We start from the raw sequence: 14,328 nt of genomic DNA, 5'->3' as shown, positions 1-14,328 counted from the left end.
CGTCACTGCAAATTGCAATCGCAAAATTACTGCCAATTAACCTAAAGCTTGGGCAGGAGCCTGGATCAGAGTTTGAATTGGAATATAAAAACATTTCAATTACAAAACACAATATTTGGACCATTAAAAAAACCCCAAACAAATAGGGAGTTTGTTGAAGTGACACAGCATGATAAAACGCCTCGGTTTTGATAGAAAAAAAAAAAAAAGTTTCCTTAAAGAAAAAAGAAGTCCTTGGGCCTACTCTAGCCAGACACCCAAGTCCTACTGAAAAATATTTTTTGACTTGCATAGGATTTTATAAATTCAGATCTTACTAGAATTAATTATGCGTAGCCAACCCCTGCTCCCTCCAACCTTTTCCTGCCCAAAGGGGTAAGCGCTGAGCATCACTGCCTCCTCCTCTTCCTCCTCCTCCTCCTGCTCCTCTGGCTCAGGGGCTCCTGGGCTGCTCCCGAGGCCCCGGGTCCCAGCAGCATTTGGGACGGGTGGTTCCAGTTGGGGTCAGGATCCAGGCTGGGAAATGCTGGTGAGGGAGGTGAGAAGAAAACGAGCAGAAGCAAGGTTTGAACAAGACAAGATGGAAGAAAAGCGGGTTAAATTAATTTTGTACCGCTTGGCTGGTTTCCTGACTGGATGCCCAGTGACACCCCTGAGCCAGCTCAGCACCCCGCGTTGGGCACCCACCCCCCACCCTGACCAGGGCCTTCAGAGCCTGAGCAGCGGGCGCAACCCCTGCGGCCCAGGTGGGACGTCGAAGGTGCTGCAGGGTCTTGTGCACCAGCTGCTGCCCCCAGTCCTGCCCATCGCTCAGAGGTACCGGTACCCCCCAGCGCACCCCAGCACCCCCCCACCCCTCTGGGTGGCTGCTGTGGGCACCCCAGGGGGGAGCATCACCTCGCCAGCCCCCTGCTCCCGGGTTTGCTCCCAGTTCCAGTGAAAGCAGCATCCCAGCATCACCCTGGGCCGGGAGCCGGGCTGCTAATGGGGGTATCGCGGAGCCCAGGCCCCTCCCAACGCCTGTGGCAATCGGGGAGTGCGCGAGACTTATGGGAAGTTCTGCACAAACGGGGGTCTAAAGTTTAATCGGGTCTAAGGGCAGGCCTGGGCTCGGTGGCGATAAGGCAGCAGCACAATGTCCAATTGTTCTCGCTGCCGCAGCGGGTCGGCCCCGCTTCCTCCGGGATGCGCAGGAACACGCACGTCGGATTAGGGCTGGAAAGAGTTCGGGTCCACCAAGGTCTCCAGCCAGACCCAGAGCTTTGCAAGCCCTTTGGATAAACTTTCCTTCCCAGCTCCACCCCCGCCCAGGGGATAGACTTTCCCTCCCAAGCTCCCTAAATGACTTTGGCCTTCCTCCCACTCCTGAGACCTTGATCTTCCTCCCAACCCAGGCAGCTCATCACGCAGCTGGCTCCGGCTCCTTCCACTTTGTTCCCTGTCAGCTGCGTGGCTCAGCTCCTGCCCGCTGCTCCTCGAGCCGAAGCCCTGCGCCGCCCGGGACCCCTGGCCCCGGGGAGCTGTTAGCCCTGTGCCTCCCTGCCTCGGCTTCACGGGGATTTTTCCCCTTGGCTGAAGGGCACGAATGAGCCCAGTCGCTGGGGGAGGTGGCAGGGGAGCGGTGGGGACGTGCGGGGGCTCGGCCATGCACAGCACCTGCGCCCGCCCACCCGGGGCAATTAGAGTTTGCAGCAATTTGTCTTTATATTTGGCATCTTTGGTTTGGCTTGGAGAGCAGTTCGCAGCTCGGAGCAGGGTTGTAATGAGGAGTTAGAACAAGTCAGGAGGCCCGTGAGGATAACAGCCGCGGCCGTTTTATTTCAGTCTCTTCCCTCTTGTTTCCATGTGCTTCCAAGGATGCGCTCACAGAAGAGACCAAAACCAGAATTTCAAGCACCTTCTTAAATATTTCTTTTCCCTTTGACGCCAAGTCAGAAATTAAAAAAAAATAGCAGAACTTGGCACTTTAGAAGGACCTTTCCCGCTCCAGTGCACTCCCAGCTTTTCCTCCCCACCGCGGCCATGTCTGCCCGTCGCAGGGAAATTCCCAGGGTCATTTTGGAAGTGCCACTGCCCCTTCCCTGCAGGCATCAGCCTCCTTTCAGCCGGGTGCAGTTTTCACGGGTGCTGGATGTGGCCCCTAATTAGCGCAGGAACCCAACGAAAGCGCAAACACTTCCATCCATTGCTCAGCCCGCCCGTATCTGTGTGAGCCACAGTCTGGGGGAGGAGACCCCAAGAAGGACTTTTAAGAGACTGTGCAATCCTGAACCACAAGCACACACATTTCAACAGGAAATAAGCCTAGATTTAGGGTAGTAATTAGCAAAAGAAAGTTGTAACTTTCCAATGAGGAAGCAATCACCGATTTTCATTTTAACAGTGTGATAATTGCGAGCTGGTGATGGAGCCAGCCCCAATCTCGTGCTGCCCATGGAGCCGGGGCTGGCAGCAGGAGGCTCTGGCTTCTCAGGGCTGCAGCCACTCTCGGGGTGCCCAGGCCCACCCTGCAGACGAGGTTTGCTGTGGGTGCTGCTGGCGAGGGTGCCGGGGCGGCCATGCACACCCTCCTCTTGCCCTGCCACAGGACCACATGGCTGCATTGCAGCATGATTTTCCTCAGCATCCCCTGCAGTAAAACCCCCCACCTGCACTGCACCACTCTCCCCTCAGCTCTGCAACCCCGGGATGGGAATGAAGGGTTATTTCTTACTCACTTTATCCAGCACTGGTCAGTCCTGGCTCTTCCCTTTGAGTCTTTTTTTGTCTGCAAATATTTGCCTCAATTTGCCAAACATGCTAGGATCGCGCTGGGCCAGCGGGTGCGGGGTGATTTTCCTCCACGCAGGACAGAAACAGTTTTCCAGCACTTGTTTGCTGTGGGAAGTGGCCGTGTGGCTCTCCAGGGCGAGGAGGAGTGTTTGCTGCCAGCTTGGCCAGAGCCAGCACAGCCGGCAGCAGCGTGGGCTGGGGACCCGCCGTCCCACCGAGCCCTGGCTCTTCAGTTCAGGCAGTTCACGTGGTGCTGGACCAGAGCCCGTCCATTTTCAGGTGCTCAGCAAAGGCCTTGCAGACTGGCGTGTCCCTGAGGAGGTGTGTGCATCCTGGGGGGCAGCTGTAATGTCCCATGTCCCGCAGGCTCCAACTGAGACCACTGCCAGGCGCCAGTTACAAGCTGGCAGCATGCTTGGCTACGTGAGAGAGACCCTCTCGGGGCCAGGCGCCCCATTCCGTGTGCACTGGAGATGCTGGTCCCTGTGGGACACCAGGCACCCCCACCCATCACCCCCGGGTCTCCTCGCAAACAGCTGAGGATGCTTTAGGTGTAGGAAGAGGGGTGAAAAGGCACCTTCTCCACCACCCACAGCTTCAAAGTGAGCTGCAAGCACCCCTTTAAGAGCCAGATAAACTACGCTTGGGGAAGGGTCAGACTGGCTCTTAGGAAGGATTTCTTTGCAGAAGGGGTTGCTGGGCGTTGGAATGGGCTGCCCAGGGCAGGGGGGGAGTCCCCATCCCTGGAGGGGTTGAAGAGTCGGGTTGACCCAGCGCTGAGGGATCTGGTGGAGTTGGGAACGGTCAGAGTGAGGTTCATGGTTGGACTGGAGGAGCTTCAAGGGCTTTTCCAACCTGGATGATTCTGGGATTCTGTGATTTTCTGCCCTTAACAAAACAGCAGACTTGCACCAGCAGCACGATTCCGGTGGCCTTTTCTAAGCCCAGATCTCTCTGACCTTCGCAGGCTCCCTGGACTCGCCACTTCCCAAACACTGGTGTCACCTTTGGGTGCCAACGCCAGCTGCAGCCAGCACAAACCTCTGCTCCGTTCAGGGGGCCAGTGATGGCAGAGCCCGGGGACAGTTGTCTCACCCCCCCCGAGAGCACAAGCGGCTCCGTCGGCGGGAGCATGGCCCTGAGGACGCTGGCGGGAGGGCGAGCGGGCTGAGGACATAAAAGGGGGCTGAGGACATCAATGCACGGGAGAACAAGTGTATTACAGAAACTCCTATTAGCTTTTGGCTTCTGCTTGGCAGGAAATAAGATTATCAGGCAAGAGCTGCTGCCTCGCGGAGCCTGGCGTCGTTTCAGGGCGCAATCCATCACGAGAGGCCGTGGGAGCGGGGAAGGGCTGCAGGAAGGCGCAGGGAAGGTGGCTGGCAATGCCCTGAGCCCTGGCAGCCCCGGAGGTCCCGGGGCAGCTCCTGTCAGAGCGGGGGGGTCAGCCTCACCCTGTATTCTTCAAACACCACTTTGGGGTAATTGCACAGTGACCTCTGAAAATACAGCTGGGTCTGCCTTCATCAAGGTTCTCAGCTGCCAGAGCAGCACCTTCCTCCCCAGAACCGCAGGAACGCCAAGTGCATTTGCCCATTGCGTTAAACAACTCCCCTTTTAACCATCCTTAATTTCATAACCCCCAAAAGCACAGCAGTTTAGGTGAAATGAATGTACTTCTTTCCAAATGAGGGTTCAGAAATAAGAGGTTGCAAGGAATGGTGGAGAAAGACAAGCATTAGCAGCAGGTCAAACCAAACCTATCACCAGCCACAGACAAATTCCCAGGAGGCAAATCCCGACGGATCCCGGGATCCCTCTGACACAGCCTGCCCCGGCGCAGGCGCAGGCTCAGCCCACGGGGACAATCACGGCCACTGGGGATTTGTAGTCGGAGTAGACCCACGGGAAGCATTTTCCACCTTTCACCAGCAGAAGGTCAACGCAAGGGGCAGCGGGCACGGCCCCAGGCGCGGGCAGAGCTGCAGCAGGGAAGTTTGAGGCTTTTCCACCAGACCTGAACTTCTTCATACGAACCGGCTGCCACCAGAAACACGCTGAAGAGCGATGTGTGCCGGGGTGTGTTTGTCCGTGCGACTGAGAGAGACCACAGCCAGGGCCTTGAGACACACGTTAGCACATGCCTTGCATCTTGCAAATGTTCCCTAAATGAGAACGTATATTTGGGGGGGGTGCCCGGTGAAGCCTGCCCTGCCCTGCCCTGGCTGGCCCTGGGTACCGACACATCACCCTCTCGAACGCAGTGGGTGGCATTTTTAGAAATCCTGGATATATTTTCTGCCACTGCAGAACTGTAAGTGATTATCGTTTGGGCTGGAGGCCTGGCTGGGTTTGTCTTTCAAACGGCTCACAATAGAAATCTATTTGCAGAAGAATTTGTTGAAAACCAGTTCGGCGAGAGAGAGGGACTATTGCTTTGTCATGGTATCTGTGCCCCGGCATGTCGTCTGGCCTTTGTGAATGCAGCAGTCCTCCCGCTCTCCCCGTTTGTTAAAGGAGAAAGATGCTTCACTCAGTATTTCTTGGTAATGGCAGTTACTATTTTTTCCAACATCAGTGTCTGTTGTTTTAACGCTGTTGGAGAACAAACGCAGATGCCGAGGCCTTGCAGAGCAGTTGCAGAAGCAGTCGGTGACTTGCAGATTTTATATACTCTAAACGCTGGAAGTGTAACGTGTTTAACGCGGCGCGGCGGGGTGGCACTGCCCTCCCGAGGGACGGGGACTCCCGCTTCGTGCCTGGCTCGGAGGCAGCAATGAACTTCAGCCAGGGAGGAGGCAGGGGCGGGTCTGCAGGGTGCAGAGTACCTGAACGTAACAAACCTCTGGCTGCCACAAGCCCTTCTTTTCTTTCCAAAAGCTTGCTCACACGCTAAGGAAAACAGCATAACAAAAATCGCTTCATTTTCCCAGCTGCTGAACGTGGCAGATAAATGCTAACACAGGCCCTCAAAGTGTGCCATGGTTAATATTTATGGATTTCAAGAATAGCTAATACACAGCCAGTGCTAAATATTATTCTGTTAACCCCAGCACAGCATCTTACCACGCATCCACAGTCCAGCTTAAAGCCTAACCTTTGTTTTAATAAGGTAACAAAACCCACTCTTCTGGGTCTTAACTAACTCAGAAGTGAATTCAGCAGAGCCCCCTTTCCCCTTCTGTTTGTGCTTTCCCAAACCCCCGGGTCTGACCCTTCCCGGGATGAGACGGAGGCACTTTAAGAGGGATGAAATCACCCTGGAAAACTGCATCCTCCAGCGTGGTGCCAGCAGAGAAAGAAAGATAAGAATGAGAGCAGAGCCGAGGGGAAAAACAGCGATTAAAGTGATCTGGTGACTGAAATAACACTGCACACAGGGCCGCTTACTGATGTGAAAAAGACAGCTGTTCCAGAAAGCTGAGGAGCATAGAAGGGAAACCATCACACTGAGCGAGAGAGCCTGGGGCTCCCTGCACGCCTCACCAGGGTGTCTGCTGCCTGGGTACCCCCTCACCAGGGTGCGTACCCCCTTACCGGGGTTCATGCTGCCTCAGCATTCCAGACCTTGCCTAGGGCCAGCACATGGAGCTGCCCGGGCATGGACCAAGCAGACATCTCATAGGCAGCACTTCCAAGCCCGAGGCATCCGAGCCGGACAGCTAACCCTGAGGACAAAAAGAGGCAGAAAAGGGCTTTTCCGCATGAAGCGTTCTGCAGGGCGCGGGCGCCGTGCTGGCTGCTGTGCCCAGGGTGCCAGCCCAGCTCTGCACCACTGACTCACAGGGTGACATCCAAAACCCTTTTGTCCCCTTCAGACTCATTTCTGGAGCGGTGTTGTCCTCTCTGAGTTGTCCTCCCAGAGATTTGCACTTTGCCCACAACGGTCTAGACACACGGTTCATAAATGACTCATGACTTGCTTACGCTCGTCAAGTCTATCCTTGCTTCTGGCTCTTAATTTAGATCTGTGCTTCATGAGCCGAAATCTGGGCGTCAGCCTTGACCTCGGATCTTTTCTTCCCACGTCTCTGGAGCAGTAAAGCCGCCTGTCCCACCTGCAGACGAGCCCCGCCAGCGCTCGCCTGGGCAGGGACCTTATTTCTGCCGCAAGCCTGAGCTCGCCTCCGGCAGCTCCCACTGCTGCCCTTTGCCACCACCAGACACCGTGTCTGGGCAGCTTCTCCCCCAGAGGATCCTCAGGCATCCCCAGCGCTGCTCCGGGACAACCTCCCGGTGCCCAGTGCTGCCCGTGCCCTTCCCCGCTGAGCTCACACCTCCTCCTCCTCCACCCGTGTATCTCTTTGCGTGGACAGGGCAGCAGGGCCAGGCACAGTCTCCTCCTGGCACTGCCAGACCGTGCTCCTGTCCCCAGCCAGGGCCCTTCCCTAGGGCCTGCGAGAGCCGTGACCACCCCACAGTGCAGCCGGCCCCGGCAGTGGCCCATGCAGGGTTCATGGTTGCCCTCATGGGCGTAGCTCCCACCTGGCATCCCCAGCTCAGGGCATGAAGGCGGGCAGCTCGCCCAGCCTCTAAGCCAACCTTCAGGGCACAATCACGCTCCCTGGCTCAGGGGGGCCCCCAAATTTTACGCCGAGCTTGTCTGATCGGTGCTCAGCCCATGGACCAAGAGCAGGAGCCCCAAGCGAGCCATTTCACTCGTTTGCTCTCATCCCACGCCGCCCGGGCGGACAGGAGGGGGAGATCTTTACCGTGACAAATCCCAGTCTGTGCAGCAGCAGATGAACTCCAGATCCAAGCTGTTCACTTATGCCAGCGACACTTTGCACGCCATAAAGCCCCTGAAAATTATGCCTGTCACAGGAGCTCAGCGCCGGAGCTGCTTTTGGCGCATCCGCGCTGCCTGGGACAGTCACACACGCGCGACCTTCTGCGTCCCTGCACCATCCAAGCAGGAGATGGAGCACCCTGCCCCCTCCGCACGTTTCCAACCCCCCCAGACCTTGTGCAGGGCCGTTCCCATCGCCGTGGCCTGGCAGCTCCCCAAAGCTGCCCTGCCTTTCACCCACTCTGATTATTTTTTTCCCCAGAGAGGTCACTCGTTAATTCTCTAACAGCTGCACATCCTCACAGGGCATGTTGATGTTACACAGAATACTACTCAGTTTGGTACATTTTCCACTGGAATTTCCATCTCCCTTTATATTTTAATTTCAATTGGACGTCAAATCTTGGACATAAAATACAAGTATTTAACATCAAGTAAAACACCCTCCCTTTTCCTTCCTTAATATTCCCTTTGCTGTGGGGTGTTCTAAAAAGCTTCCGACCGACGGGAAGAGTTTACTAACAACTGCCAAACTCTCAGTGGGGTTTTTGTAGCTTACGGCTGCCCTGGTGCGGATGCGGTCCTCGGTGGGTGCCCACGCCTGGGTGTCACACAAACTGCAGTGAACTCCGCAGGCACTCGGGGGGTGCTCATTTACTCCGCGGGGACCCCGCACCCCAGCGCGGGGGCTGAACGCATGGCTCCTCTGTAAGAAAAAGATACAAAACCTGTTGGGGTCCTGGCCACGGCATCCCTGGCTGGGCAGTTCACCAAATCGTGGAGCTGGCAGTTCGGTCCCATCGCCCAAGCCCGGCTGCATCCATCACCCCTTTCTGGGGGGGGCCCTGCACGCCCAGGGTTTCTGTTTGGGGTGCTGAGCTGGAGCTGTGCCTCGGGGCTGGCCGACCAGCTCCTGCTTACGGCAACTGGCAGCATCAGGCATTTTGGGGGATGTTATCGCAGTTTGGGTCAGCCCTTTCCTGCCCACGTAGCGCTGTGCGAAGGGGATGTTTGTGCCCCAGGACCAGCCAGGTTCCAAAGGGGAAAGCTGCGTATACTGAGGTGCATTCATGTAATTTTTAAAAATTCAGCCGAGCTAGGACAAGAGTCTTAGGAGTTGCACTGGGATGGAGACACTCCATAAACATGTAAAACATTAACATCAGCATGCAAAGTCCCTGCAAGCAGATACCTGCAGCCTGGTCCTGGCACTCCGGTTATTCCTGGGCCGTGAGCCGCCCGCTGCAGCACAGCAGGGATGGCAACGGAGCTGGTGCAGGGTCTGGAGCACAGGTCTGATGGGGAGCGGCTGAGGGAACTGGGGGGGTTTAGTCTGGAGAAGAGGGGGCTGAGGGGAGACCTCATGGCCCTCTGCAACTCCCGGAAAGGAGGGTGCAGAGAGGGGGGAGGAGTCTCTTGACCCAAGGAATCAGCGCCAGGACAAGAGGGAATGGCCTCAAGCTGCGCCAGGGCAGGGTCAGACTGGCTCTTAGGAAGGATTTCTTTGCAGAAGGGGTTGTTGGGCGTTGGAATGGGCTGCCCAGGGCAGGGGGGGAGTCCCCATCCCTGGAGGGGTTGAAGAGTCGGGTTGACCCAGCGCTGAGGGATCTGGTGGAGTTGGGAACGGTCAGTGTGAGGTTCATGGTTGGACTGGAGGATCTTCAAGGGATTTTCCAGCCAAGATGATTCAGAAATTCACTTACATCCTCAAGGCTGCCTTTTTTCTCCCAAAGTTTTTTGGCTTAGTTTGGGGTTTTTTTCCACCTAGATGATCCGGGGCATCTTTCCGCCTCCTGACATCACTAGCATCCTCAGCTGCATCCCTGTGGGCCAGCCTGACCCCTCAGCTTTCCCCTAAACTGGCTGTGGAACTACCGGGCACGACAAACATCCCCGTGTCTCTGGCCTGCCCACTCGGGAGCTGGAAATAACCTGTGTGGGTGTCACCTCTGTGGGCAGCGTGCTGCGAAGCGCTCGGTCCGGCAGCTGGGTCTCATCAGGTAGTTCAAATTGCAGACTTCTCTCCTGCAATGTGCTTTTTCTGGTAGTTTGTTGTTTACGGAGATGGGAAAGGGTAGAAGAGCCTTCAAAAAAATATCCGCTGGCCTCTGAGGGCACCGTTATGGAAACCTGCGGCAGTGTCCGAGGCAGGGCACTGTTTTCCTTGGAGCTGCCTTCTTCACAGATGTCACGGCAAGGACCAAATTGGTGCCCACCTCTTTACGGATACAGGTGCCTCCGTATACCCCTGTCTGGGCCAGGGAGGACCAGAATTAAGGCTGGATCTTCTACCAAGGTCTGGCACATCCCGGCGTCTGATTCATGCTCCTTTCTAGGCTGGACATGAGGATGACAGAGGGACAGCCCAGTGCCCGTGGGCCTCCAGAGCCACCCACTGCCTGGAACCAAGAACTCCCCAATTTTTGCCTAAAGACCATGGGTCAGAGCAGTGACCTGTCTGGCTCTACGGACAGCAGGAGGTGGAGGTGCACAGCTTCTCTCACTAGTTTACTCCAGTGACTAGTTATCCACAGCTAATTATTCTGGGGTTTTTTTGCTGACCCACTCATCTGCACTTAACAAGATTCAGCTTTGAGCTCGCCTTGCTCCGTTCTTTCATTTGACCCTCTCCTTGCGTGCCCTTACGCGCGGCAGTTTTACACTGGAAGACATTTTCTCCAGCCCCAAAGTCGTGCAGATAAGAAAATTATTATTTATTGGAGGATTTTCCTGGTAACAGCAATTATTATCTCAAGCTTTTGTTGCACTGTTAAGTTACTGAGCAACAGTGTGCACAGGAAAACACACCCCAAGCTGTTTACTCAGGCAGCTCAGAGAAGAAAACAGGAGTTAGCATCCATAGCTACTAGATGCTAAATTTAAAGTAAGATATTGAGCAGCAGATTTAAGAACAGAATTCTTCCAGCCAGTTTTTCTTAGAACTTAATGAGACAAGCTATATAGCCCTTATACAAATATTTCAGAATGAACATAATTAACTCCCTGTGCATTTTCAGCATCGTAAATCACTGCTGAGCTTATGGTGAACCCAGAAACCAAGTGATTTTCCTTGGAACAACCAAGACTGAGACTATGCTGGAGGAAATTTGATTTCTGAGTGATGATATGTCTACTGATGGTTAACCACGAGGATGGATGTGGGGTTTCACTTGGCCTGGAGATGAAACCCTCAATTCCAGCATCCTTTGCTTCTTTGGGGAAGGACGTGGTATAAAGTCTGAACCCAAACTCAAATCCCCGTTTTGAAGCCTGAGCCAACCCTTGATTGAGCTTGGCCACCCTTCAGAGGGCCAGCTGCAGGAAGCGTTGCATCTGACACCACGTGAACAGTCCTGCTTTTCACTCCTAATTCGAGCCTCACGCCTTGTTAGCAACAGCACACCGGGATTTCGGACCCGTCTGAGCGCTGAGAGGTTGGCGAGGGCTCGCGGGTGACAGAGGGTGACCAAGAGGAGCAGTGACCAGGCACGTACCTGTAACGGGGCCATCAGCTGGGAGGTTTTGCTTGGGGTGGGCTCAGGTGGGATGTGGTACAACAGGAGAACCAGGTCAGCCCTTTGGCATAAGAGCATCATATAGAGTGAAATTTTGGGGGGGTAGAGGCTGTCATTTGGCATCACCTGTTGGCACAAACAGAGCAGGTCCCCGCATCTGCATCTCCCGTATCAAAATGCTCCAAGGGACAGAGAGAAGGGAGGGGAGCTGGAGAAAAGCACCCGTAACCAGAGCAGGAAAACAAAGCCGTGAGAAGCCGGCCTGTGGCCAGGAGCGGTGGCGGCCGGCGCTGCCGTCTGTCCGTCCATCCGTCCGTGGGCGCGCGGGGCGGGAGCCGGCGGCCGCGGGGCAACCACACCTGCAGTGCCAGCCCAGACAGCCTGGGCGCTCCCGCTTTGTGGTCTGACATGTTGCCCAGTGTCCTGCGTGGACGCTGGGGGCGGGTGACATTTGAGACCCGGGTGAAATGTCACCCAGCTTTAACCTCCCTGCCTGCCAAGAACAGGGCAGCGGGTCCCGAGCAGGGTGTGGATGGGGTGCCTGCTGCAGGGACCCCCTCCACATCAGGTTGCTGCTGAGCAGGAGCTGAGGGGAGGGAGGTGCCGCTTGACCCCTCCATCACCGTGCCAGGGCACACCGAGTGCCCCCCTGCCCAGAAGGGTTTCCTGCATCACCACAAAACATTTCAACCTGCAACAAGCAATTAGTTTTTACAGCATCCCTCGTGGTTTCCACTCCCTCCAGATGCTTCTCCCCTGGGAAGCAAAACATGGGCAGACCCACAGAGGAGAGGTGTGTGCAGCTCTGTGCTTAACCGCCCGCTGCCCCGTGGCAAACACCTGAAACAAGGTACCTGCACCCAGGGCATCATCCCTGGGGCCTCAGCAGCCCAGAGTCATCCTCCTCAGGTGCCAGAGACGAGACCATGAGAACTGTGAAACTCGTGGCACAGGTCCGTGGCTGCTGCTGGCCAGTCCCAGGCGCCGGTGCGTCTCGGTCTGCGCGAGCGAGGTCCCGGGCAGCAGCACTGCAGTGGAGCAGGGCAGAAGGGACGATGCTTTGTGGTGGTCTCAGCGTGAGCCTGCAAGGGGGAAAAAGGCACTTGTGAAAGGCAGGTAGTGTGTGCCATCTCCTGCAGGGAAGGGGAAGCCCTTGGTGTTACTCCACTAATTACCCTTTTTTAATTAGGACGCCTCTTGCATTGCCTCTGCTGCAAAGCCCAAAGGTGTCCCCTCGGACGCGCTGTGTGCAGCACATCCTCCGCCCTGCACTTGGCTGGAGAGACTGAGCTTTTGCGATTCTCTGTCCAGTGTGTTCTTTCCACACAGCAGGTCCCACGCAGCTGGCTCGCTCTGGGAGTCAGCGCTTAAATCCCCCACATGAGGCAACGGGATTTGCTTCTGCAGCCAGCGGTGCTCGTGTACGTGTCCGTGGTCTCGGTCTGAACCCAGACAGGACGCGTGAGGCAAGACCCTCCTGGCAAAGCTCCTGCTCTCGGGCTGGATCAACTCCTGGCGCTGGGACTGTAATTAAGTTAATCACTAGATTGCAAAAGGGCGTGGGTGGGGAGGTGGGAGAGGCTGGAAGATAATTAGAAAGCGGATCATCACCTTGTTTTCCTGTCTCCCCGCCGATGCCACCAGTTTGCCAAGGTGTTGCACTGGATGTCCCAGCTTGAAGAAGCAGCTGGGCTGTCCCGGCCTCACAGGAGCCACACGTGGCTCTGAAGCAAAACCTCGGCTGCCGGCAGGCCGTGGCTCAGCCCGGCTCTGTGCGGGACAGTCCTCACCCATGCGGGTCTGTCCCCGCGACACACACACATCCCCAGGGCTGCCTCTGCTCACAGAAAGGTGAGAGAGGAGCTAAAGCAGGGCCGGGATGGCATGAAATGGCCAAACCCAGCCTGACTGACCTCCTGTCCCTCCAGCGTGGCAGGGAGGGAGCCTCGGGCCAGGCAGGGCTCCTCGCCGGGGCTGGGACCGCATCCGTCGGTGTCTGCCGACGTGCGAGGGGTGCTGGGGGGGCTGCCCGATGCTCCTGCACCTCCAGGAAGGCGACCGTGGGGACCAGCCCCCCTGAACAGGTGTTTCCCAAGGTCTGGAAGTGCCCCACGTGTGTAGGGTTTCTCCTGGGGCATCCCTCATGCTACAGGATTTTCTGTCTTCCCCCGAGCCAGGTGCCCCTCTCTAGTATGGTCATTTAGTTTTAAATGCTGCCTCCGAGGAATGGTGAGCAAAGGGATGGGTTAACCCCTGCTGCAGTTCATCACTGAGCACCCCCTCAGTGGGCAGGATATGACCTTTTCTTAATCCGTCTTTACCATGATGCTCGTGGTGGTCAGCATCAGCCTCTTCTCGGCAAAGAACTCGCTCGCTCTTGCCATTAGTAATACCCACTCAGTAAACTGCTAAAAGTTTCACATTTACGCTCCTGTCTGTTTTACCTAACACAAATCCAGCGCGACCAAACCCAAATGACTGTGTTTTCTGGCAGAGAGCAGGCCACGATGACAGCAGACACTAGTTAAATTAATTTCTACAGTTTTGGTCACACTTCATACCACATATTCCCCTTACAGATGGTAACACCTGACTGATAAATATTTCATTAAGCAGTTAATCATATCGCTAGAGATAAAATCACCTCGCCATAAACACTGACTAGACACAAGCCAATGCATTCCGCTGATACGCACAAAATGATCTATTACATATTTATCATATGCTTTGCCCAATCATTTATCAAGTCCTTCTAAGAGGATCCACAGTCCAAGGAATGTGAGCCGTGCCTTGCACCGCCAGCCCTCGGAAGGGAGGACAGCCCTTGCAGGCTGCCTGTGCTGATAACCCCAGACCCACTGTGCTGCAGCTCCGGGAGCAATCAGAGCACGAGGAAACCTCTTGCTGATCTCTAATCCTTTCCTGGATGAGGAAACCCATCCCACACAACGGATTGCTAAAACTTATAATAAATAAGATCCCTGTTTTTCCGAGAGATGTTTACTCCATACGCTCAGGCAGCTCTTGGATTGCCCCAAAGCTGTACCTGTCAGCCTGGCACTAAGCTCAGGGTGCTTCAGGAATCCCTCGGGTGGAGGAAAGCCAGAGCCTGAATTCCTGAAAAATATTTCACCTGTTGTAAGTGTTTTGGATTCCCATATGTAGTGTCTGAACTGCCTGGGAAGTGGCTGCAGTCAAAAGTGGGAATGGGAAATGCACCCATCAGGAGGTAACGCTGTCTGATCTCAGCTG

At 55.6% G+C, this 14,328-nt stretch overlaps 1 protein-coding gene across 2 annotated transcripts in view; it reads left to right on the top strand.

The window, feature by feature from the left end:
• FGF1 (fibroblast growth factor 1) overlaps positions 1-14,328 on the top strand; it is a 29,911-nt gene that overhangs the window by 3,036 nt on the left and 12,547 nt on the right. The window lies entirely within an intron of this gene.

Source organism: Strix uralensis, chromosome 14 (assembly GCF_047716275.1).
Source record: "Strix uralensis isolate ZFMK-TIS-50842 chromosome 14, bStrUra1, whole genome shotgun sequence".
NCBI classification, from domain to species: Eukaryota; Metazoa; Chordata; class Aves; order Strigiformes; family Strigidae; genus Strix; species Strix uralensis.
The sequence above is the reverse complement of the archived record's forward strand: the minus strand, read 5'-3'. Positions and strand labels throughout refer to the sequence as shown.